This window comes from Panthera pardus, unplaced genomic scaffold (assembly GCF_024362965.1).
Source record: "Panthera pardus isolate Hobbes unplaced genomic scaffold, ASM2436296v1 HiC_scaffold_4, whole genome shotgun sequence".
Lineage (NCBI taxonomy): Eukaryota > Metazoa > Chordata > Mammalia > Carnivora > Felidae > Panthera > Panthera pardus.
This window is the reverse complement of record NW_026526969.1, coordinates 2,736,364-2,762,058: the sequence shown is the minus strand read 5'-3', so window position 1 is coordinate 2,762,058 and position 25,695 is coordinate 2,736,364. Positions and strand designations below refer to the sequence as shown.

Genomic DNA, 25,695 nt, shown 5'->3' with positions numbered 1-25,695 from the left:
GGGAAGAGTGAGGGGAACGGCCTGCCGAAGGATTTCCTCCAGTCAAGTACACGAGGGAATTGCATGTGTCCACATGACCGATTCTCCTGTTTTATCGTTTTCTCCCTTTCCCTTTTCTCAGAGTCAGTTGCTAAGGAAGGAGTCCCCTGGTGCCTCCTCAGACAGTGGGCCCTGGGGCCCATTAACCTCCTGGGGTAGTTGGGTCCCAGCCGAAGCCAGTGACAGGGGCCCTGTCACAGCACTGCCTCCGGGAGGTGCTTAGCACCCTGGCTGCCTTCCCACACCAGCTCCTGTAGGGGTGCGGGGTCCCATCCAGCAGGTGCACCTCCTCATGCCCTCTCCCTTAGACTGGGAGCACCATGGGGCCAAGGGCAGGAGGGCCGGCTTTCTCTTTTTGTTTTTTTTTTTTAATTTTTTTTTTCATGTTTATTTATTTTTGAAAGCGAGAGAGAGCACGCGTGCACCCAAGTGGGGGAGGGAAGAGAGAGCGCAACAGAGGAGCCAAAGCGGGTTCTGCACTGACCGCAGCGAACCCCACGTGGGGCTCAAACTGGCAAACTGCAAGATCGTGACCTGAGCTGAAGTCGGACGCTCAACCGACTGGAGCCACCCAGGTGCCCCAAGGCCAGCTTTCTTTGTGCCTTCTTTCTGCCTTCTTTCTGAGCACAGCGTTGGTGTGAAAAATCACACACGGATGCAACTTGAGGCAGGAGGGCTCCTGTACAGCACAGATTGACGTTGTTTAGAGCCAGTCAAGATGATGCTCAGAAACGTCATAATATCCTGTTTACTTACTGGTGTAGGCAGCTCGGCTCACGGCTCCTTTTATAAAGTGAGAAATCCTTTAATGTAGCCCGTATCTAGCGCTGACTTCCCTGTTCAAGGAGTCCCCAGCCAGAGATCGCACCTTTGCCAGCGCACAGGAGCCACCGGAACCCGGTCGATCCAGGCCTGGTGCTCAGTGGGGTGCGGCCCCACCCTGACTGCTTCCTGCCCCGTTGTCCTCAACCTTGAGCGTCCATGCCCTCAGGTCACTGTGCTGTCTGGACTGGTGATTTTCGTTGGGATTTTCCCACCCCTTTCTTCATTTAGGCCCCGCCCCGCAGAACTTGGAGCAAGCTGGTTGGTAGTGCATCTGTCTTTCATTTTCCTTTGGGGAGAAAACCTCCTCTGGGCTCCAGTCCCCCCCCACTCACCGCTCACTGGCACTGCTTCGCAGCCTCTTTGTTGTCATTTGGGGTTTTGCTGCTACTCGTCCCTTCTGGTGCTAGACGAAGGGGCAGGGAGGGAAGCTGGGGAGTTGTAGAGAAGGGTGGTCAGAAGTGAGCTTGCGGGAAAGAGGCAAGACTGGGAGGCGAGCCCAGCCACTGAGCGGAAGGTGCTGAGGGTGGTGACGATTAGAGAAGGTGCGGTGGGGGGCCAGAAGACGAGCACAGAGCGGCAGCTTATCCATCTGGAAAGACCAGGGGACAGCTCCCATCCACACACAGCTCCCCTTCCCGGAGACTAGGAAGGGCATGTTGAAGGCTTCAGTGTCGTTGCCACAGAGCACAGGGATGGGCCCCCCCGCCATGCCAGGCTGGCCTCCTCCTCTTGACCGCTGAGTCCCCAGGTTGCTGACTCAGAGTGTGTGTGCCGCTAGCTCTCCCTTTCCCCCGCGGCTCAGTCAAGTGGTCCAGTGGGCCCTGAAGGATGATCAGCCCATGGAGGGAGCCCCTCTGGCCACCTGCACCCCTTCCAGGTCCTCTCTGAATGCCGTGCCCAGTTCTTTCCAGACTGTTCCCAGCCATTTTCTCCTCGTGTGAGGGCTTCTCTGGATTAACCCAGAGCGTACACCAAATCACAGCTTTTTCCTTCCTCCAAAGCATAGACCCATCCATTGTTCTGACTCGGTTTCCCATCTTCTGCCGGATTTATTTTTCGGAAATGGGGGGTGGGGGCCACGTACGGGACCGCTCCTTGTGTAGGATGTTAGATTGAGAAGCCCAGACCTGCAAAACCTTTTAGATCCAATTCTCTGCAGACAGATGTTTATGTCAGCATCGGGTCAGGGCAAGAGCGAAGATGAAGGAAGAAGGCCTAGCACAAGCTAGGGCCGCACAGTGGGCCAATTCAGAGATCTGCTAAGTGCCGTGTAATGCTACGGAGAGTCAGGTTCACTTCAGTGTCGACTTTTCTTTCTTTTTATGTATGTATGTATTTATTTTGAGAGAGACAGAGAGCGTGAGTGGGGGAGAGGGGCAGAGGGCGAGAGAGAGAGTCCCAAGCTGGTTCCATGCTTATCGTGGAGCCCGACGCAGGGCTTAATCCCATGACCCGGGGATCGTGACCTGAGCCGAAATTAAGAGTTGGACGTTCAACCAACTGAGCCACCCAGGTGCCCCCAGTGTAGACTTTACTTTTTCTTAAGTTTATTTATTTTGAGAGAGAGAGAAAGAAAGCGCAAGCAGGGGAGGATCAGAGAGAGAGGACAGAGAGAATCCCAAGCAGGCCCCACACTGACAGCACAGCACCTGATGTGGGGCTGTGATCCGTGAACCGTGAGATCATGACCTGAGTCGGACGCTCAACCTACTGAGCCACCCAGGCACAACCCCACCCCCCCAACAGTGTAGACTTTTTAAAGTCAAGTTGTTGAGTCACCATATTGCACACCTGAAACTGATATAACACTGAATGTTAATTACACTTGATTGACAAATATAAATAGTCTAGACCAAGTTCCTCAGGCTAACCTTGGAGCCATGGCGTCCAGGCAACTGCCTTTCTGTGCAGCCTCTCACAAAACCCTCTTGCTCCCAAGTTCTTTTGAAACTTTGACCTGTGTCCCTTCATGCCTCAGGGGTCCGCCTTGTCCTCTGTCCCTGAAATCTCTCCCTGTGCCACCGACTGAACCTGGCATTTGAACGGGCTGGTGCTCTGGTTTTTCGGGCAGCACATCCTTGCTGAGCAGAACGTGGTGTTCAGCCAGCTTCCAGAGCTCGGCACCCCCACAGTTACTGCTCAGGCCCTCAGTCGTGCCGCCCCTCCCGCTAACTCCCAGACTTCTTCGGAATCAGAACTCCCTCCAGTCAAATCACCAGGCTTCTATTCCATAATCTCTTACTCGCTCTTGCCAAGAATGTTCTTTAGTAATCCAAGTTATATTTGTTATTATACATAAGACTAGAAAAGGGTTTGTGATTTTTTTGTGTGAAATCAGCTTTAATACGTTGTGACAAAACCTAACTCATGTTTCTAAACATTTTATGTAACGGTTGTGCTCTTTTCGACTTATGGAAAAATGGATCCAGAACTCTTGGCGGCTTTCATGCATCTTTCCTTGGCCTTTTTCTTTGTGGACTGAAGTCAGCTCAGGGCCAAACGTAACCAGAATCATTGGCCATTGATACTCTGGTGAAGGCTGTGTTTTATTACCACTGCAACAGTTAGGGGTAGGGCGAAATGATATCCAGACATGTCAGATCTTAATCGCAAGTGTTGAAAACAGAGATGTGTTTTATTCTAGACCATTAAGGTGGGAGTTAATTACCACTTTCAGATGAACTCCCCGCGTGCCCTCCTGCCATGGCAATTAGGAGCAGAGTGGCCGCTTGTGTGCTTGACGATGTTTTATGACCATGGATTATATGGGAATTAGGAATGGGTTGGGGGAGCATTTGGGCCTCATAGTTACCCAGCACCAGGATGGCCCAGCCCCAGATTTGTCAAAACCGCAAATGTTGTGTTTGGCAAACACTCTCCAGAATTTGTTTGGTCCATACTAAATAGCTTCATTTAGCAGACCGGTTTATTCAAGTGCCTGGGAGTAGTCTTTGGATTCTGACTTACCCCAGGAGGCCCCCAAGAGCATCACTGAGGTTTATCTACAGCCTGGGTTGGTTCCGAGTAATGCCTGTTATGAAACTGCAAAGTAGGGACGCCTTCGTTCGGTTCCAAGATGAGGATCTTTATGGCTGCTCTGTCCAGTACAGTAGCCACCAGTAATGTGTGGCTTTTTAAACTTACAATTAAATTGCTAACAGTAAATAAAACCAAAACGTCACTTCCTCAATGACACACGTTTCAAGAACTTGATAACCACACGCGGCTAACATATTGGACAGCACAGGTAGAGAATATTGTCATCACCAGAGAATTCTTTAGGACAGTGGTGGGCTAGAGTCTCAACACATCACTTGTGCAGGGGGTCAGTGGATCCAGAGCCACTCCTCGAGGGACATCTTGGCTTTCCTGACGGTTCTCCAGTGACTCAACACCACATGGAGAAGGATGACCTTCAACCCATCAAGGTCTCCCAGCTTTGCCTCTGATCCGAAAGTCAGCCATCCTGGGTGTCCAAACTGAGGGTCAGCCTTTGAGCACCTTCAGGGGTGTCGGGGGCTCACGGTAGCTTCTGGTAGCACTGCGGTCAGCTCTTCCCAGAAATCAGGGGAGAAGGGGGACTGTTCACTGAAGGTCGACAGAAGGACACGCTCCCTACCCCCAAGTAATGCCCGCTCTCCTTTCTTCAAGTCAGATCACCAGGAAACCACATACTTGAAGGACATTAGCTTATCTCCCTCAGTCGCGTTGTCTTTAATCGCCCATACTTTCATGTTTCTACCTTGCGTTTCTTGATAATTAAAAAAACTAACATGAAGATAACTCTCATGTACTACAAAAACCATTCATTACGGAGGATGTGGACCATTTGTGCAGAGCACTGCATAGTCCTTGGCGTGTTACATGTCTCTCAGCAAGAACTGTGAGGCTTTCTTCCACTGGAGAATGCAAATCATGTGCCCATTCTTCCTCTTTTGCCCCATCTTCTGGAAACGCCAGAGTTTAAATTCAGTGCTCGGTCACATTGACTTCATTAGCCCCCATGGTTATATTTCTTGCTTTCGCTTCCTTGATCAGATGTTTGATTTTCTATTTCAACTTTGATAACTTTATTGTGTGTATCTGTTTATGTTATTTTAATTCTCCTTAAATTCTTTTCTGAAAGAGGCGAAGTGTAACAAATGAATACAAACTATTCATTATATCCTCTTCCCACTCGATATTTCCTGTTTTAAAGTATTCCCTGTGCAAGCCCCAGCCTCTGCCGCCGGCATCCATGAGCGCAGGGCCCACGGACCTCCTGACCATCTCGTTTTTCTTCTGTATCCTCCCGAGTGTCTAGCACACTGTGGAGCATATGCCGGTTTGAGTGATGCGAGGGCAGAGAAACTGCACCACGCGTGGGAAGACATCACAGAATAAGCTCAGGGAGAAGGGTCACCTCTCAAATTTAGTCAGATGACAAAAGGCAGCACTGGCCTCCCTGGCATGTAGAGCTAGGAAAGAATTTGAATAATCATCATCATTATCATCACCACATTAGTTAAACCCCATCTGCACATGGCACCGTGTAGGCCCCGACAGGTTATTTCCAGGCTGGGGAGAGAGAATTTTGTCCAGCAAGGAGGATAAGCCTGAGATCTCCTCTGTTCACCAGCCTCCTTTCAAGAGTGTTTTTGATGGTCCGCCTCCAAGATGGCGACCGGGTTTACTGTTGGAATTGAGCACGTTAACTCCATGTTCTTGGGACATAGGTCTCTGTGGTCCTTGACTTACAAGTGTCCTTCACATCCTAGAACCCTGGACTTTTACCTTACAGCACTAACCACAGTGGCAGTTGAGGACCTCGATGCATAATGAGTTAGAGTCTCTTTTACAGTATGTCTCTATCTTCTGTGCGCCCGTGTTTCTGGAACTCACCGTCATGTGTTGCGTAGAATACGTGTATGTTACGTAACTGTTATAATAAATAGAAGAGATGAGTGAACGGATATCCAATTTGACTTTAGAGTTATCTCCTGACTTAACAGCCGTCGGAGTGACTATTTCCTCCATGAATCCAACATTTGGGATTCATGGAGTACTTGAGTTACAGCCCTGCCATAGGGGGACGCCATTACACAAAGCACTTAACACCAGCACTCATATGGCACTTGATGAGCTAGAGGCTTACCAATGTTCTTTAACTATCAGCTTTTCTTGTGACCTGGCCTAAAATATTGTAAGCTCCTTGAGAATAAGGACTAAGTGTTATTTTGTGTATTTCCAGTGAGTGATTTGTATCAAACACTCATGAAGCATTTGTTGACTGAACCAGTGAGGTGGTAGGAAAGTGCCCAGTCGTTCTGTCCCTCTACACAGACATTTAGCAACAGGTACTCCTTCATCGTGAGGAAATGATAGAAACAGACCACGTGCCGTCGTGACCGTAGATAGGTTGGTAACAGTGACCGTATCCACATGTGAGTAAAAAATGTTTTAAACGGCAGTTTTGCATTAACACGGGATTGGGCAGGTCATTGTTTTTCAACCCTAGAGTCATCTGGAGAGCTTTTCGAAAGTGCTGATGACTGGATCCCACCACCTAAAAAAGTCATCTCTGAGTCTAGGTACCAGCCGATGAAATATATATTTTTTAAAAATTTTTTTTTTTAACGTTTATTTATTTTTGAGACAGAGCATGAACGGGGGAGGGGCAGAGAGAGAGGGAGACACAGAATCTGAAACAGGCTCCAGGCTCTGAGCCGTCAGCCCAGAGCCCGACGCGGGGCTCAAACTCACGGACCGCGAGATCGTGACCTGAGCCGAAGTCGGACGCTTAACCGACTGAGCCACCCAGGCGCCCCTGAAATATATTTTTATAATGCTTTAGATATTTTTAACGCGCAAACGAAGTTGAGGATTACTGACTAGTGTGTGGATATGAATCCGTACCAGCTCATTATCCCATCCCTGCCAACATTCACCCACGGTTTTCTCTAGTTTGGTAACTTCCCTGGTTCAGAGAGAGCAGAGTTGGAATTTTATGGTGCGGGCTCGGCTCCAGTTCCTAGCACCTCCGCACCCCATTCCAAGCAGTGTCCAACCTCAGTGTCTGGCCTTAGGGAGATCCCACGTGGCACTGGATAAAAAGGAATGCTTTGATCACACATTTGCTTACTCCTTCATTCGACATGTATTTAGTATCTACCGTGGACTCAGTGGAGGAAGAGACCGTTCATTTCTCCGTTGTGCAAGCAAGGCTGGGATAAAAGTGATCGGGATGTCATGGGAGCTTCGAAGGAAGGGTACTGACTCCTGCCTGAAGTCACTGGGAACAGCCTTCCTGGAGGAGATGATAGGAGAGCTGAGTTCTGACGGTTGCCTAGATGTTTGCCCAGATACAGTTTCCCCCCTCCTCTGCCTGGCTGGTGGAAAAGCATGTGCACAGAGGTGGAGGGTGAGAGAAGGCAGCACCCTGAGCTCACTAGATGTGGTTATTGTGGCTACTGGGGGTTGGGTGGGACGTTGTCAGGAGGGAGCCTGAGGACTTAGGACGGGGCCAGGTCACAGACAACTCGCTTGTGTTCCAGGTGGGTGTGGACTTACCACGAGGTTATTACAGTTTATTTTTTTTTTAATTTAAAAAAAAATTTTTTTTAATGTTTATTTTTTTTTTTAATTTTTTTTTTAACGTTTATTTATTTTTGAGACAGAGCATGAACAGGGGAGGGGCAGAGAGAGAGGGAGAAACAGAATCCGAAACAGGCTCCAGGCTCTGAGCTGTCAGCCCAGAGCCCGACGCGGGGCTCGAACTCACGGACCGCGAGATCGTGACCTGAGTCGAAGTCGGATGCTTAACCGACTGAGCCACCCATGCGCCCAGGTTATTACAGTTTAAAGTGCAGGACCCCTCGCTGCCACAGGCCCCTCCTGGGTCCCCACCCGGACTCTAGCAGTGTCATCACGTGTCCACATGTTGGGTTTTGTTGGGTGGTGCTTCTTTTTTTTAATTAGCAAATTTAAATTTAAGGTAAGTTTCACCTTTCAATTTTTTTGTATTATATAGCTCCCCCCGCCCCGACAGATTCTGTAAGCTTGGAGCCCCACATACCTGGATCTAAAGCTTAACAGCCTTAAAGTTTTCCCCAAATTAGCAGGAGTTCTTGAAGAAATTCTCGAACTCCTTGTTTTAACTAGGATTATAACGTATCATCCAAACAGGGACACTGGGAGAGGGAAGGAGTGTGTTATGTAATAGTTTTCCACCCCCATCGCCCCCCCCCCCCCAACCACCACCTCCCGCAAAATTCAGTAACCGGAACTTTTCTGGGCAAAAGGAGTACATGAAAACTCATCTAAAAATTTTTTTTGTTACATAAATTAACCCATTTATTTGATGGGCTAGCGATGTTTCAAATGGTGGGGCTTCTACTACTGGTCTTTCCATCCCTTCCGTCTCCCGATGGCAGATGTCACTTTGACACCGGAAGTGGTGCTGTGGGTCTAGGCTCCCATTTCGTGCGGGAACCACGGTGCCCGATGCCCACGGCACACGTTTTCGGCTCGCTTTCGCCACAGAAGGAGCGAGTGTACTTGGTGTGCTGGCTTGTTTCCGTTGTCTTCGCCGTTTTCCCGAGGGAGACACAGAATGGGTTCCACATTTACCAGCGATGTTGACCTTCTTGGTGCCTTTAGCCAGGTCGCCGCGGAGATAGGTCCCAGCCCAGATGGCTGAAAACCCCCATGGTGGGAGGTCGAGGCTGGAGCAGGGAGACCGGCCAGGATGCTATAACATCCAGATGGGATGAGTGGGGTCTGGACTGAGACCTGGCAGAGAAGGTGGAGAACAGGAGGTGGGGCTTCAGGATGGGAGCCCGGGTGAAGGAGCGGGAGACGAGTTGGGGTGGACGGGGGGTGTCTTCGCTTGACCCAGAGAACGGGTGTTGGGGCAGCAGGTGGAAACTCCATCTGGATGCGGGGAAGTGCCTTGTTGCCTTCCCTGGCAAGGGATGAGTTTAGCTAAGTGCCCAGGTCCCAATGGCAGGTTCAAATCTGTCATGAGGCAGTCAGGTTTGCTGTGTTGCCAAGGACATCCCCCCTCTGCAGACACCAATGTGACGTGGAAACCCCGTGATGCAGAGTAGAGGTCGGGTGGCTGGTTGGATGCAAACCAAACCCTAGTTTAAAACACAGCCCTGGGGCACCTGGGTGGCTCACTTGGTTGAGTGTCTGACTTTGCTTTAGGTCATGATCTTGCGTTCGTGGGTTCAAGTCCCGCGTCGGGCTCTGTGCTGACAGCTCAGAGCCTGGAGCCTGCTTTGGATTCTGTGTTTCCCTCTCTCTCTCTCTCTCTCTCTCTCTCTCTCTGCCCCTCCCTTGCTTGTGCTCTGTCTCTCTCTGTCTCTTAAAAAATAATAAAATGGTAAAACAAACAAACAAACAAACAAAAACAGCTCTGCTCTGATCCAAGCAGCATGAGCCTATTTGTGGCCTCTCCCCATCCCCTCAGCAGTCTAAGCGGAGACCAGTGCCACCCACATCAGGGTAGCTGGTGGCTGCTGGGGCTCCTAGAGCCACCAACCACATGAACTGCCCCTGGATTCATTTGGAGTTAATTTTCATCACCAGGAGCTTCTGTGTCTCACCAGCCCTACTGAATTCCAAATCCACTAAAGCTTCTTTTGTTTGGTTGTTGTTGTTGTTGTTGTTGTTGTTGTTGTTGTTGTTGTAAGCTGTAGGTCTGTCTTTTGGACAGAAAATGGTCCTCGTAGCCCCTGAGCTCATACTTAAATAAAACGGCTCTCATGTTCTCCTTGATATATTTGCTTATTGGATTTGTTTAATGAAATATGGATTTATACCATAAATATTGGAGTTGGTGTAGTCCATATTTCAATTAATGGATCATTTATATGTCATGCGAACTTTGTAATTACTGAGATGTAGAAATATAGTGGATTGAAATGAGTTCCTGGTCTTTGCGTTCCTGCCCCCATCCAACCGTGTCTGAGCAGCTTGGGCCCACGAAAGGGGAAAATGTATATGTGGGGTTTTCAAAGGAAAGGGGCAGGGGCTCAGAAAAGACAGCTCCCCCCGCTGGTGCTGCCGGAGATCTGTAACCCACCGTGCTCTCCGGGTTCCCCCGAACAGTGGTGTACAATTGTCCGCAAAGGAGCAGGAAGCTGGGCTCCGGCGGGAGCGCCCGGTCGTCAATTTGCTGACAGACCTTCATCATCGTTTTCGTCTCGGTTGTAAAGCACAGCCTATTTTCCCCCTTTGCCGGATCTCTGTCCGAAAGGGCCCTAAATATACATAAATATAGATTTCTCACCGAGCCCCACTTCCAGGAATCAACTGGAAACCCTCACCAGACCTATGAGACAGAAAACTAGTAAATTGTGTTCTCCAACCCCCCGAACCGGGCCTGTCGCTTTAACTGGCTCCTTCCTTCCTCTGGCAGTGGGTACCGCCCGCCCAGAGGACAACCTAGTGAACTTGGCCCTCCCTCCCTCCCTCCCCCACCCCGCTTCTGCCTGCCGGTTTGCTGACCAGAAAAATCTGGCTGGAGAGGCCCATGCAGTGAGTGAACATCACATACATAATTCTATCAGAATATATCCAAGGGTGGGGAATCATTGTTCTCGGAACTAGCTGAGCTGAAGCCCGAGCAGAAATACTAAAGTCAGTCGTGCCTTTGAGCTGCCTCTAACAGCGCCCTTTGGAGACCCATTTCATACAAAATTTGAAGCCTGTGTTTATTGCCCATTAAAGCAACCTTTATTTTATGGCAAATGTTGCAGTAATTGCCTTTTACGAAGAGCACTTTGTAACACACATGCACAGTTGAAAGAAAACCACTCTGGTATTGTCTATCGGGACTTAATGGCGCAATTAATTTTACTCCATCTGTTCCTGAGACTTTAAAGGAAAATGGATTTTTTTTTTGAGCGCACTTTAATGAAGAAGATAAAGCGGCCCGGCTGGTGTCCCACAGGCTCGGCGCAGTAAGTTCAGATTATTGCTCAGTCTGTCAGAATGGGCTGCTTCCCTCAGCAGCAGCCACAGCCAGCAACCCGCTCTGGCCCCTCGCCGCGCCATTCCTGATGACAAACTGCCAGCCAGCTCCCACAAAAGCACGATTAAAATGTCAGCACAGGATGACGAAGGGGCCAAGAGGGTCCTCGGAGACAAACTGTGTTCAGTATGAGTTAATACTTTACAGCAGGGCTGGGGCCCGGCTTGCTGCTGGCTGCTCCGGCTGCTGGCGCGCCTCAAAAAGAATGCAAGGGCGGGGCCTGGCCACCGCGCCTGTCGCCTGTCGCCTGCCTGGGGCCCGCGGGCACGCTGGGCTGCGTGGGGAGGGTCTTCCCCTGCAGGAGGAGTCTACGGGGGGACCCAGGGGGCCTCCCGCGGGCTCTCATCCGTGGGAGCAGGGCGGGCCGGGAGGGTGGTCGCGAACCCGGAATGGGGCACGGAGACAGCCGTGCCGGTAGTGACCCCGGGGCCACCGGCTCGGTCCCAGATGTTCGCGGCACTGGTTCCGGGGCGGTGAGGGCGGCCGTGAGAGGGCCCACGCCGCAGAAACTCCCTCCTCACAAAGAGGTGGTTGCACAGAGCATACGGTCGGCCCCACTTTGTCCCGTGTCCGAGCCTTAGGCTGGGCCACGGCAGGGGGGGTCAGCGGCAAATTGTCCTTTTATCAATCCCGCTGCCTGACAACATCTTGTAAACCCCTGCCCCCGTGTTTGCGGACTTGCTGGGGGGCCGGCGTGCTCTGTGTCTCCGGCTTAATTCTCTCCCAAATCCCCACCCCCCTCGACCCGTGCTTTGGTGGTGCCCTGTCCATGTGGGACAGCCGGGGAGTCAGGCTGTGATGAAAAGGACGAGGAGATTTGCATCTCTGGCCTCCTGTGGAGACCCGATCTGCCGGCCTAGTGGGCAGCAGGTGTGAGCGCCTGCCATTGTCCCTAATGGTTATTACCAGTGATAAGCAGGACAAATGTGAGGTCATCTCTCCCGCTGGCAGGTCAGAGGGGGCTGGATTTAGAGCCCCTAGGAGACGGGGAAATTAGATGGTCAGTATCCACAGTGGAGGTCGTAACCAACTCCTGCTGCAGTGATACTGGAGAGGGGCAGCGGGGGGCTGGAGGAGCTGCCCGGTCAACGTAATCCAGATGTATGGTCATCCTTGGAAGCAGTCAAGAGCGTCCATTGTCAGCGCGCCGGTGAGGCGGTCATTAGTGCAGAGCACTAACAGGGGAACAGAAGGCAGGAAGAGGCCCCGGTGACGGGCAGCCAGGGGATTTGCTTTCCTCTTGGTCCATGACCACAGGCCAGGACTTCACAAGAGAGGAAGGGGGGAGGCCCTGCTGGTTTCTAATTAAACCCCTTTGCCTGTGCCCGTGTGCCCTGGGACCCAGTGAGGGTGCACTTCCTGGTTTCCTGAGCCTCCTGTCTTCCCCCGTCTCGTCCCGGGGCTCCCGTCTTCTGGCCCGTCTGCCTCCCCGTTGAGCCGGCCTTCCCGGCCACTCTCAGGTTCCGCCTGCCTCCTGCCCCGTCCCCACGTCTGGCTTGTTCTCTCCACTCCACACGTCTCCCCCGCCCTCACCCCCTCCGTTCCATCCATCACCCCTCCTCGCTCCTGAGAGTGCTCTCTAAATCCTATTGCCTTTTTATGTCTCTCTTGGGCTCTTCCTCCTGCCCTCTCCCGGAGCACACTTTTCCTGTGTTTTGAGCATCCCACAGCTTACGCCAGTAATAGCATCATAATGGCCACGATTGGCTTTTACGGAGCAAACAGCCTTCTGTGGGCCTCCCAAGGACACACAGCCCCCACCGGTGACCCAAACACACCTCCGTCGAGCAGCCCGGGGGCCCCCTGCCCCGCGAGCCCTTTCAGGCTGGTCCTTTGAGGTTTCCACCAACCAGGCTACACATTCAGCCCTCTGTGTCCGTATAAAATCTATCAGCCAAGAGCAGTAAAGAAAGAAAAGTCTGGATACGGAGGATAATGGACGCTCGCGTGGGTGAGGGCTTCAGGAGCAGCATCCCTCCCCCTTGGGGTGCGTGGCAAGAAAAATGAAAGTCCAGGGACCTACGTGGGGGGGCGGGCAGGGGGACACATCCTGTGTGAATGTGCTGGGAGACCTAATGGAAGAGAGGCGCAGAGCACCTCCGGGGTGAGGGTCCCGCCAGCTGCCCCACTGGCCCTGGTAGCATGCCTCTGGAGGACACCGTCTCAGTGTGGCTCACCCACCCGTTCGTTCATTCATTCATTCATTCATTCATCCCATATCGATGGCACTGCTCTTGATGACCACAGATGCAGGACCTGATCCCCGATTGGGCCATAGGTATAAAATTTTTAAAAGTTTATTTTAAAGGATACTGGGGGGACACCTGGGGAGATTTTAATGTGGACTATATATTAGGTGATGGGTCAACTGAAACTTCTTTTATTTTTTTAAAATGTTTATTTATGGGGCGCCCGGGCGGCTCAGTTGGTTGAGCGTCCGACTTCGGCTCAGGTCATGATCTCGAGGTTCACGAGTTCGAGCCCTGCGTCGGGCTCTGTGCTGACAGCTCAGAGCCTGGAGCCTGCTTCGGATTCTGTCTCTCTCTCTCTCTCTGCTCCTCCCCTGCTCGTGCTCTGTCTCTCTCTGTCTCAAAAATAAATAAAACATTAAAAAAAATTAAATGTTTATTTATTTATTTTGAGAGACAGAGCACAGATAGGAGAGGGGCAGAGAGAGGGAGAGAGAGAATCTCAAGCAGGCTCCCTGCTGTCAGCACAGAGCCTGACGCAGGGCTCGATCCCGCAAATCATGAGATCACGACCTGAGCGGATATCAAGAGTCAGATGCTCAACTGACTGAGCCACCCAGGGACCCCATCAATTGAAATTTCTGAGTGATGTTCTTATTCTTAGGAGATACTGTCTTTCCTTAATTTAAATGTGTACCAAAAAGAAATACGTGTTAGATATTTACACACACACATATACCTACACACAGAAATAAAGCAGATGAGGCAAAATGTTAATAACTATTGAATCTAGGTCAAGGGTGATGGGTATCAGTATATTCTTTCTATTTTTCTGTAGGTTTGAAATTTTTCAAAGTTAAATATATGGCAAAAAACATTTATGGGTGTCTGCTATGTGCCCAGATCGTTCTGCGTATGAGGCACGTCATCAGAGACCAAAAGAGGTGGGGGGAGGGCACCTTGGGGGGCTCAGTCAGTTAAGCATCTGACTTCAGCTGAGGTCATGGCCTCATGGTTTGTGAGATCGAGCCCCACATCAGGCTCTGTGCTGACAGCTGGGAGCCTGGAGCCTGCTTTAGATTCTGTGTCTCCCTCTCTCTCTACTACTCTCTCTTTCTCTCTCTCTCTCTCTCTCCCTGCCCCTCCCCCCCCCCCCCCCGCACACACACTCTCCCTCAAAATAAATAAATAAACTTAAAGACGACGAAGCGACCGTGTCCTCTGGGAGCTCACCTCCGTGGATGGTGGGAGAGAGACACTGAGCACCGTCAGTGAGCAAACTAGACTATGTTAGGAGGGGCGGGTATGGGGTTTTGGGGGCCCCTGGAACAGGAAGCATGCTCCTTTAAACAGGAGGTGAGGGGCAGGCCCCACAGTCCCGCTGAGAAGGGACGGACATGTGAGATAAGGCTAGAGGCGAGGCAGTGCCCTGCAGAGCGCTTCAAGCCGAGGACAGTTCGCACACCATACCCACGGAGACTGCCTGCCTGCCCGGCCCCCGAGTGGATGCTCAGATGCGGTGAGGAGTGTCCCTTGAATTCTACTCCACACACATCCACCTCCCCTCCCTCACTTGCCCGGCCTTGGTAATGACCTCACGTGCTCGAGGGAACCCTCGGGTTTCAGCTGCACGGCTAGGACCTGTGGTGGCAATTCCGCGATCTGCAGAGTGCAGGCATGTCAGAGCCGGCCCCATCACCTTTGTCACCCAGGGTGTCATTGTGTCCACACACATGGTCATTTCTGCCCCAGCCTCAATGGGGATGACCACAACGAGGGGAAGGAGCACCAGGCTAGGAATCAGACCGCGTGGGTCTGGGCCCAGATCGTTCACCATCCCATCTCATCCAGCCCGGTGACCTTGGTGACCTTAGCCAACCACTTGGCTTTCCTGAGACTCAGCCTTCCTCATCTGCGAAATGGGAGTGAGTGCACGTTCATCCCAAAGCGGTTAAGAGGCTAATGAAATAAACCTATCAAAAGGCAGGCTGTGAATTTCACACCACAGAAATCCTGGTTGCTCTCTAGACATTCCAGGTCTCTGGGCAGCCTGGCGCTGTGGCTCAGGGTCAGCTGGCTTGGAACCAGCCTCTGAGCGGCAGAGCCCTCGAGTGGGTCGCTGAACCTCATACCTGTCCCTCCACCACTGTGAAGAGGGAGTTAGGCGTTGGTGACCGTGAACTCCACTTCCCCAGACATGCAGGATGCTCGGGTGTCTGTCACGCCACGTTCGAGGTTGGTTTCTGCTGCGTGCTCGCTGGGCCTGCCTGACGGGGCAGCCAGGGTGGGCTGCTTTTACGTCTGTGCCCCCAGGACATGGGCCCTTTCCCATGTGGCCGTCAGACGTGCCTGTCCTGTGTGCCCCCCCCCCCATCTTTGTGACTTCCCTTCTGGGCTGCTGATGAGACCTTCTGAACACTCTAAAGGCAGAGGGTTTCAGAGAAGCTCATGGAGCTTCTGGAGAGTGTGCTGCCTCTCAGAGGTGGGAGGTTAGTGAGCTCCCGCGAGACCGTGCCCTCCCCCTCGCCTGTGTCTCAGGCCTCCACCAGCATTTCTTCCCAGGAGCTGAAGGCCTGGGTTCCTAAGCTGGCTGTGCCTTACCAAATGTATGTGACAGAGAGGGACGTGCGATTGGTCTGACGAGCTCTTGGCTGAGTCATTCTCCTCCCCGGAGGGTCCTGAGCTGGGCTTCGAATGCAGGAAAAGAGTGGAGGGGAGTCCTGTGTGCGCCCACATCCCTGTGCGCGTGGGGGAGGAGGAAGGGAGGAGGTGATCGGTGGTTGGGGAAGAGGGAGACAAGGAGAGCGTTGTTCAGCTTTTAGGTTCTCTCAGAGGACTCGTGCTGGAAACAGGGGCTGGCGTAGAGGCAATGACGTAGAGCATCCGGGCACTTTCCAGCCTAGTCTGTCAGTGCCACCCAGGAGGCTGAGAGGTGCAGTCCACACTGCCTCCATTTATGTGTTTGCAGAGGCTGGGATTTTAGGTGCCCCCAGGCGATGCTGATGCGCTTGGAGAACCGCTGCTCGAAGTGGGACATTCACGTTGACCGTGCTTAATTCAACTCACATCCACGATGGCATAGATCATGCTGGCAGCTCTGTCTGGTGGAAGCTGTAGGTGTCAGGTCGGGTGGGTTCAAGCCCTCCTCTTCCGTTTGCTTCTTGTGGGACCTTGGGAAGGCACTGAACTCCTTTGGGCTCGTTTTCTCATCTATAAAATGGGAATCATCATGTGCGCTCTCCATGGGTTTTCTGGGGATGAAGTTAAATTGATGCCCACAGAAGTGCTTTGTTATCCTACAGCGTTTCATATACAAGATGGTATCATTTTCAACTTGCAGAAAGTTCAGGGGGAAAAAAATGATAGCTTCTATTTACTGAGCACCTACCATTTTTCAGACCGCAGTGAGAGATCGCAGTGTATTATGTCAGGTCGCTTCTCTTATTATCCCAGTTTTACTCAAGAGAAAGCTGAGGCTGAGTTTAAATAACTTGGCAGAGCAGGACATGTAACCCAGTTCAGCTTGGTTCCATAGTGGCTTTGAAGTTTTCGTTGGGAGTCCGTGTTCTTAACGATCACGCCTTGTGCTGGTTCTCAACCCTGGCTGTACTGTCACCTGCAGAGCTTTCAAAAACGCTGAGCTTCTGAGTCCACTGGCCTGGAGGTGGAGCTTGGCCATTAATATTCCTTTTAAAACGCGCCGGACATGCGTAATACACACATAAGGTTGAGAACCACGGTGCGTCGTGTATATATCACCACCCTTACGTCTCAGGTCGCTGCAAATTCCAGGATAAGTAAGATGCAAGGAGGTGACACAGAGCTTTGACAAACCATGGGCGCTCGGTAAGCTAGGTTTGTGAATGAAGAATTGGAATGAAGTATTTGTAAAGTCGCGTTCACTCCACTTTTAATAATTCAGAGAACAGGTGTTCGTTTTAGAAAGATCGAGGACTCTAGGACACTGATGGAATATCATGGCACCCGTCGTTCCAGAACCCCTGCTTGTGAGGCCCGAAGGAAGTAGGAAGAGGTACGTGTCGTTCTTCCCACGCACGGCAAGAAAAGCAGACCCCTGGGAGGCTAAGTGGGAATATTTGGGGGGTTGGTTCACGTAGATGGTGGGCAGGAGGATAATAATGTAAATTTTGTACTTTGAGCTTTTGGGTAGAAAGACAGATTCTGAAACCATTGTGTTGTATCTGCCGACTGTCACAAAGGAGCAAATTCAGGCTCTTTGTGAACAGTGCAATTTCTCTTCCCTCCTCTCTTCAGAAATTACCTTGAGCTGCAAAGTGAGCCGGGCCCAGGTTGGCATGCAGGCATTTTCCATTCCTAGGAGGAAGCCTAAGACGCAGCTACGACACTTGCAGCCCACGGTCTTTCTTCGAGCATCTGTAGAATTCAAAATAAAGGCCCGAAAGTCTCATGAGTTGCCACGAAGTGCTTTCCTTGGATGAAGGGTGTGGAGGGAGCACCTTAAGAACTTCCAGAAAGCCATCTGTTCGTTTGTTACCAAAATTCTCCATCCTTCTCCCCAGAGGAACAGAGCGCGTGATCTCCTTCATGTGAAACACACACACACACACACACACACACACACACCACCACCACCACCACCACCACCACCACCAAAATGACCCCCCCCCCCACCCCGCCCAAACCACAGAGCTCAGCAGCCTTTGCACGTGTCCCGCCATAAAACCGCCTTCCCATGACTTCCCGAACAGCAAACCCCGGCTTGGGTACCAAGGAACGGGGTTTTCAGTTTCTAATGGACTACAGCTGAAGCAAGTTCAAAAGTGCGAGGACCGTAAACTCCAGAACGGCTCCACACACGCCGCACACCGTGGCAGAATGATTCAGGAGGCCAAACTTTGCCTCATCAAGTCAGAGAATTTTCTGCAAATGAACTTTTCAAGAATTATGCCGTCGTTGGCATTAGAGTATTACACACAGGCCTGTTCCCGATCACTCACTGGAACTTATTTTGTAGTTAACCTCCATAAAGGACTGTGCAAGCGAGCACAGGCCTGTCACACACACATTATTTAGAAGCCCTTATTATTATTTTATTGCCAGTCCTTGACAGCTGAGGAAAAGCCAAGCGCTTTAATCTTTTTTTCCCTTTAGTTTACAGTGTAAGAGCTGCATGTAAGATAGATTTGATTAATATGTAACAGAGATGCAATTCTCTGTAAAATGTGCTGTACTTTAGCGCCCTGGAAAACAAACTGCATCACAATGGCTTAAATCTCAGTCCATTGTATTATATAGACATCATAAATAATACAGAGCAGGCAGATACTGCTGCAGGCTTCATCTGCATAACACATCTGAGCTCTCTATAATGTGTTCAACTTGTCACTTTTAGTACAGAAGAGAGGCAATAAAGCTAACAGCTGACTAACACACATCGGCCCTACTTCTCCTTCCAGGGGGGTGAATGCTCATTAAGCCATCTTAGCCCTGACTTTTAAAATCCATAACTCTTACAAATGTAAAAAAGTTGCCACAAAAGATTAAGCGCATAATATATGTCAAAGTAGAATTTTTCACGCATTCCCCCCCAACCCCCCACCCCCGGGCTCCTGCTCCCCGCCGCCACCCCCCCCCCCCCCCCCGCCACACCAAAATTCTTGTTTCTTTTATAGCCCCTTCACTGGAGGAAAGAAAATAAGAAATCTGTTTTTCAGATAAACCCAAATGAAATATCATCTCCTCGGCATCGATAAGGGACTACATAATTGCTTTTGAGTTTGGAGCAAATGAGCTGACCCCAGGAGGATTTCAGCCCTTCTCTTTCCCTCTCCCTCTCAGACCAGCTCAAAGAGAAATATGGAATCAATCACCCCCACTTGGACCTGGCCCGCAGGCTGTTAGGCCAGTCTTCGCGGCCTTAATTACGGCCTTCCATTTACCTGCCTCAGTTTCCTTATTGGAAACAGAAAGGGAAGAGGCCGTGGCCTTCCATCTCTGATGGGCCTGCGGGCCTGAGCTCGGTAGCGTCTGTGGGATTACATCTGGCAGATGTGCTCTTTCTTCTGAGGTCCTCTTGTGTTTCAGAGCAAAACTTGAAAACATGACAGTATGTCCTCTTTTGTAAAGACGCCTGAGCCTTTTTAAAGGGATTAAGGCTGTCAGGCAAAAGAAGGAGAAAAAAGGATATTTATACCCTGACTTGGAGCAGATTTAATCCCATGAGATGCATTTTGGTGGCTAAGGGAACACTGTGGTCTCTTCCCCTGAGAAGGCTGTGATGTAAATAGGAATGGATGTAATGTCTCATGAACATTCATTTCTTTAGAAAATATACTTTGAAACATTTTTCTTGGTGCCCATAAGAAAAATAAATGGCTGATGGTGGCCCGGACGGTAGGATGAAACAGGAAATTTTTCCTAGCGGTCGTAATTCTCTCGAGGGAAAAAGTTAGAGCCCCAACCCTTGAATCATGTAGAATAAGCCGAACCAACCCCTGGAAAATAAACTAACAAAAGAAAAACAAAAGGCGAAAAAGCCAAAAACCCCGCATAAGGTTGAGGTCGGGAGACTGGCATGCTTACCTAAGAGAATTAGAAGTAGATGCGGGGAAACAGTGTTTACTTCTCTGATGAGGACAGAACTAATTCTCCGTGTGTGTGTGTGTGTGTGTGTGTGTGTGCGCGCGCGCGCGCCCGCCTGTGTGAAAGACAGAGAGGCTTTCATTGGCACCGGTGGTGGCTGTGGGTGGGTACTGAAAGAAGGCTTGATTCCCTTGGATAGGAGAGTGGGCCTAGAACAGAGAAACGCTTTTCCACAGCCACAATGACAATTTGTTTTTGTAGAAAGTCATCATTAAACTCCGATGTGGGCTGCACGCAGCATTGCTACCTTGGAATTTTGTAGAGGCCACCTGGCAGGGCCCGCAAGCTCAGCTCCCACTGCTGGAGCCCGAGCTGTCGTCACTTCCGGCCCCTTCCCTCCAGGAGCTTCCTGTCTGGGCTCCCAGCCTCCTGGGTGTCCTCTCTTCCCCTTTCCATTCCACAGCCAGTGGGGCCACGTCTTTCCTCAGCTCCCAGGCTTAGCATCCAAAGTCATTCACAGATGACTTTTTATCTCCCATACTCGGGTGGTTCCTGAACCACCTTCCATTGCCTGCTCCTGGCTCCAGCCACGCTAGTCTGTCCGGTGTTTCCTGTCATGCCCAGTACCTTCCCGTCTCCATTCAGGCCACTTCTCTGTCTCAGAATACTCTCACCTGCATAAATCAAAGGCCCGTCCCCATCCGCCCAGGTGGCTCAGTCGGTTGAGCCTCCGACTCTTGATTTCGGCTCGGGTCATCATCTCACGGTTCATGGGATTGAACCCCCACGTCGGGCTCCACACTAATCCTTTAGAGCCTGCCTGGGATTTTCTTTCTCCCTCTCTCTTTCGGCCCCTCCCCTGCTCGTGCTCTCTCTCTCTCTCTCTCTCTCTCCCTCTCTCAAGATAAATGAATAAACTGTTTTAAAAAAAGATACAACATAAATCCCAGCACCTCGCAAAGACTTATCAGACCCCTGCTGGAAATGCACCTCTCCCATACCTTTTTTAAATTTTATGAATAAATGTAAATATGAGCTTGAAGACCCGATCGTTGAATTCATCACACTCCTCGGACAGAGCGTGCTGTCATCCTGGATGTGTATGAGGCCCCCTTAATTTTCCGCCATCATCTCAGTCTGCTCATCCTACCCCTGACCCCCAGCCTAATGCAGTGTTACTAGCTAGTGTTACTCTGTGAGTGTGTTCGGCTCACGTAAGTGGTAATGTGCTGTAAATGTCCGCTCTTTTCCTCGTGTTTCACACTGAATTCTTAGGGCCTTCCCATGCTCCTGGGCACACATGTCCTTTGTCACTTCTCAGTGCTGCCGAGAATCCCATAGTGTGTGTTCCCTGAGCAAAGGACAGCCAAGATTGCCTTCGCCTCCCCCCGGGGGCAACCACTACCACCATAGCCGTCCTCGAGATGTGTCCATTTATGGAACTCTCCAGTAAGTTCTCTGAGGTACGTCCCAGGAGGTTTCGTGGGGTCATAAAACATAAATTAATTTCAGTAAATATTGCAGATTGTTTTCAGAATTGCTGTGAATGTGACCATCCGCCCAGAGCGGGTGAGAGTTCTCCTCCCCGGGTGTCCTTGCCAGCACTTACTGTTACCCACCTTTCTAGTTTTTGCCATTTGACCGTATAAAGTACTGTCCCTAATGGAACATTTTCCTGAGTTTCTGACTTGTTTTTTGTGTATCCTAACTATGGATCACTTGTTTTTCTTAGCCACTCAAGTATCTTCTCCCCACCTGTATCCATTAACTGTGTATAGTGACCTTTATTGAGATAATCTATAGTTCTGTACTGAAACACATACAGTTTTGTGGTCCCACATTTGGGGGATCTGGTTTAAGAAGTCTTTGTCTGGCTCTAGTCCACAGATACCATTCTGTGTTTTCTTTTATGAAAACCTTCATGGTTTTTTTTCTCATGTTTCAGGTCTTTAATCTGTCCCATGACACTCTGTGTACCTGTGTCCACATGGACGCCAGCCCTTCCCTCCCTCTCAGCGGGAGAGGGGTCGCCCCTGTGCAGACTCAGGCCTTTGCACACTGAGTTCCGTGCCCCATCCCGTCCCTCCTCCCCAGTGAGCTCCCCTCTCTCGTAAGCTCTTTCTCCCCTCGGCACCTAAACGGGCTTACGTGTCTCCTGCCACCAGGTGAAAAAGTTGCACCCCCTCCACTCCTGCCTCTTCGTCCTCAGGCTGCTTGTCTCCTAGCCCCACATAGGGTCACCCTGGCACGGAGCTGGCTTGCCTCTGCCCTCCCAGAGGCCTCAGCGATCGCCACTGGAACTTTGCAACTGCCCTTCTGATTTTTTTGTTTGTTTGTTTAATGCTTCATGACAGTCTTCTCGCCTCTTTTGTCTCCTTCTTATCTCTCAACTCCCAGATCTCTTTATCCTCCACATAATCCAAGGTTTTATTCTCACTTGCCCTGAGGGACTTCACCGGAACCTGTGGTTTTCACAGCCACTTTGGGGATGATGTTGGTGCTTGGCATCCCTGGAGCTCTGGATCCATATGTCGCACAGCCAACATAGCATCTCCCCATCGCCGCCGCTGATACCTCCCAAGCGCCAAAAATTTAAAATATGCCAAGCTGAACTTACCTTCCTTCCAATCTACGTATCCTCTGCTGCTTCATTGGCTTTTAAATGACACCACCAGTGTCCTCGGATAGACTGCTGCGAATTTTTCTGGGCGGCCTTTGAAATCCAAGGAGTTAACTTGATTATCATGTAGCAATTGAATTTACTGCCTCTGTTTTCTCTCTTTCCCCAAACCTTTTCCCACTCCCGTCTTCCTGTACTCACAATTCAGCCAGTTAGCACAGCCAGAAATCGACAAATGTCCCAGACTCTTCCTTTGCCAAGTACATATTTAACCTCTCGAAAGATTGGCCCTGTCTGTCCCTTCCTCTCCGTCAAAGCGGCCTCCGCTGTAACGTCCTTACTGGCCTCCCTGCGTCCAGTCTCCTCTCACTTGATGCTTCTCGAACCTAAGCGTGCCGCAGATTGCCTGAGAGTCGATTAGTCACAGAGCGTGGGCCACCGCCCCAGAGCTTCTGATTCGGTAAATCTTGAGTAGAGCCTGAGAATTTGCCTTCCCCACCCGTTCCCCGGTGATGCTGGGGCTGCTGGTCAGGACGGCACTCTGAGAACCACGACTTCACTCCATCTGCCGTCCATCCACTGGCTCATTCAGCAAGTAGTTATCGAGCACCAGGGCTGGGCACCGATCCCAGTGCTGGAATTCAGCAGAGAACAAAACAAAGTCACTCATGGGAATGGAGATGGGGGCAGGCAACGAACAGGTTAATGGGTGTAACACGATGGCCAGAGTGATAAATGCTGAGGAAAAAAGCAAGGACGTCGAAGGGATAAAAGAACAGTGACGGAGGTCTGTGACTGACCACCCTGAACGCGCCGGATCTCATCTGATCTCGGAGGCTAAGCAGGGGCAGGCCTGGTTAGTACCTGGATGGGAGAAGAGTGGTGCTGGGGAAGGGTGGTTTGGGAAGGCTTCCTGCCGAGGCAGCATTTCAACAGGTCCCTGAAGGAGAGAGTTTCAAACAGATAACTACGGGTTCTTCTAAAATTAATCCTCCCGAAACACTGTCCTGACTGTGCCACTAGCCCGACCAAAGAAAGACGGCCACGTCTGACTGCCATTCTGGGCCCTCCGGCGAACTGTGTCGCTCCCCTTCCCCTCATCCGTTTCGCACCCACGCTGACCAGACCCCTCTACTGGCCTTTCGCTTTCCCGCTGTATAAGGGCGGTCGCTGTGCGGTTCTTTCCCCAGAACACCCTGCCCCTCGTTTGCCTCGTGTCCAGATCCAGTAACTTGCTCCAGATTTGCTTCAGGGGCCCCTCCTCCATGCCACCGTCCCCAGTTCTTCCACTCAACAGGTGGCCTCTCCCTCCTCCCTGCAAGAACATTTATCCCCAGAAGTGTTCTATCGCTTCAGGACGTACTTCCCTTGTATATTCCTTGCCTGTCTCGATTCCATATTCCGGGGAGGGTGCAGTAGACGTTGGTCGAATGATGGGCAAAAAGAAAGCATTTCTCTTGCTCCTTGACTTCTCCCAAGAGGCAGATCTCTGGTGTGTCCAAAACGCTGGTGGCTTTAGCCAGCGTTAAAGGAGAAAGTAAGAGGCCACGGCCCAAATGGAGTCTTGAGATCATCTCTGGGTTTCTCGATCTGTCCCAGCTTCCTTGGTGTGCCATTACCAAGGTAATTGAGTTAGAAGTAGCATTTCCTTCATGTTCCTTCGGGCTCACACGCGTTCCTCACCCAAAGGGAGGGCGATTAATTGACTTCTTTTATCTTCCATTCAAATGAGGCTTTCATGTGAATCACCCTCCAGCTGCCCCCCCCCCCCACCAACCCAGCCCTCCTAATCTCCCCTCGTTTGTTGGGGGCCAGATGTAAAAAGGATAGCCCCTCAAACTCCGTGGAACCCCGCCACGTCACCAGGCTCCCCTCTTCCCGCTTTCCCTCCAAACAACTTGGACCCGGCATGACAACAGCTCAAGTGGGGAATTGTCACAGGGGGGGGCAAGGCAGATCCAACCGGAAGCTGCACCAGCCGCTGAACTCGCCACACACCGCCAGATGGTCTGGTGCAGCAACAGCCTTTCGGAATTAATAACTCTCCCTCCAGAGGGCCAGCTTCATTCAGGAACCGTTTCACATTTTCCAGCTAAGTGTGTTTTTCTCCCATCGCGTTTTCTGGCCGCTCTGTTCTGGGCAGACCGCGGGGCCCGCTCACGCCGGCAAGAGAGATGTCTCTTGCTCCCTCCACCTTTCTTTGCCTTTGGCTTCTGACAGTGCAGCTTTTAATCTAGAAATTATGGTAACTTGTATGTGCATTTTGAGAGTATATCATTGCTGCATTTAATTAACGGTTATTAGCGTTAGCTTACTGTGCTGTATTCTGTCACAAATCATCACGTTTCCCAGAGCAGTTATAGCAATTAAGAACTCCATCACACCTTCTGTATAGTCATTTGGTACTTTTCCAGGTCTTTTCAAAACTGGAAATTACTAATCAAATCATTTCTGCTCTGTGCCTCAGTATCGTTTATTCCATTCCTAATGATGTGCGACTTTTTTTTCTTTGGCCGTTAACAGAGGCATCCTTGCGTCTAACCCATTTCACACCACCGTCATGCTTTAGCGAGGCGATAATGAACTTGCAGAAGGAGATGCAGGCCTCGGTTCCCTTTTTCAGAGCAGTTGTCTTTCCTCTCCTGCTGTTGGGTGATTGGATTTTGAAACTGTAAAATGCATCGACAGACCTACAAACCTGCCTTGCCAGGGCCACAGCCATCACAGTTTACCTTCAATTCAGAGCTCAGTGCGACTCCTGCCCGATCAATTTGTCACCCCTCTAAATGGAAACTAATTACTTCCCAGGGAAAGATTGCAGGCAAATACCAGCCTTGGAGCAGCAGCCCCTTGCGGTGAGGTGAAGGCACGGGCCACGGGGTTGCACCAAGGGGGCCGTTGCCCTCTCTGCCTGCATAACGTCGGGGAGGATCTTTATTGTTGACGGCAGCCGTGAGCTTGCCGTCAGACCCACCGAGGCCAGCCGTCGAGAGCGCGTCTGGCTAAACAGGTCACCTGGATGGTCCCGAGTCAAACGTCAGGGGCCACTGCGCCGCCGGGTTTCAACAGAGACACCCTGGCAGGCCTTCGATGGTGTTTAGAGGAAGACGAGCCAGGCTGCTGGCAGCGCGGCCCATTGCCTCCGGCCCCCCGGGGGACTGTCTTTCTCCCCCGGCCCAAGAACACCGCCCTGGAAGCATCCCCGGATCGGCTGAATCGCTGCCATCCGCACAGCATCAAACAGGCCGTGCCGCTGACAGCTGCAGGCACGGTTGACTTAGAGGCGCTGCCAGGAGATCCAGGCCGCGCCAGGCTGCCGCCCGAGGCCTGCGGGCGCGCGAAGGCCCTGGCTCGGGGTGGCGGGGCTGGGGCTGGGGCCGGGCCAAGGCCAGCCCGCTCAGAGGCTGTTGAACAATCTGATCGGAGGAGGCCTTGCCAGT

The 25,695-nt window shown here is 51.2% G+C and overlaps 1 protein-coding gene across 6 annotated transcripts in view; it reads left to right on the top strand.

The window, feature by feature from the left end:
- The window catches only part of AUTS2 (activator of transcription and developmental regulator AUTS2), a 1,113,825-nt gene that overhangs the window by 952,831 nt on the left and 135,299 nt on the right, over window positions 1–25,695 (top strand). The window lies entirely within an intron of this gene.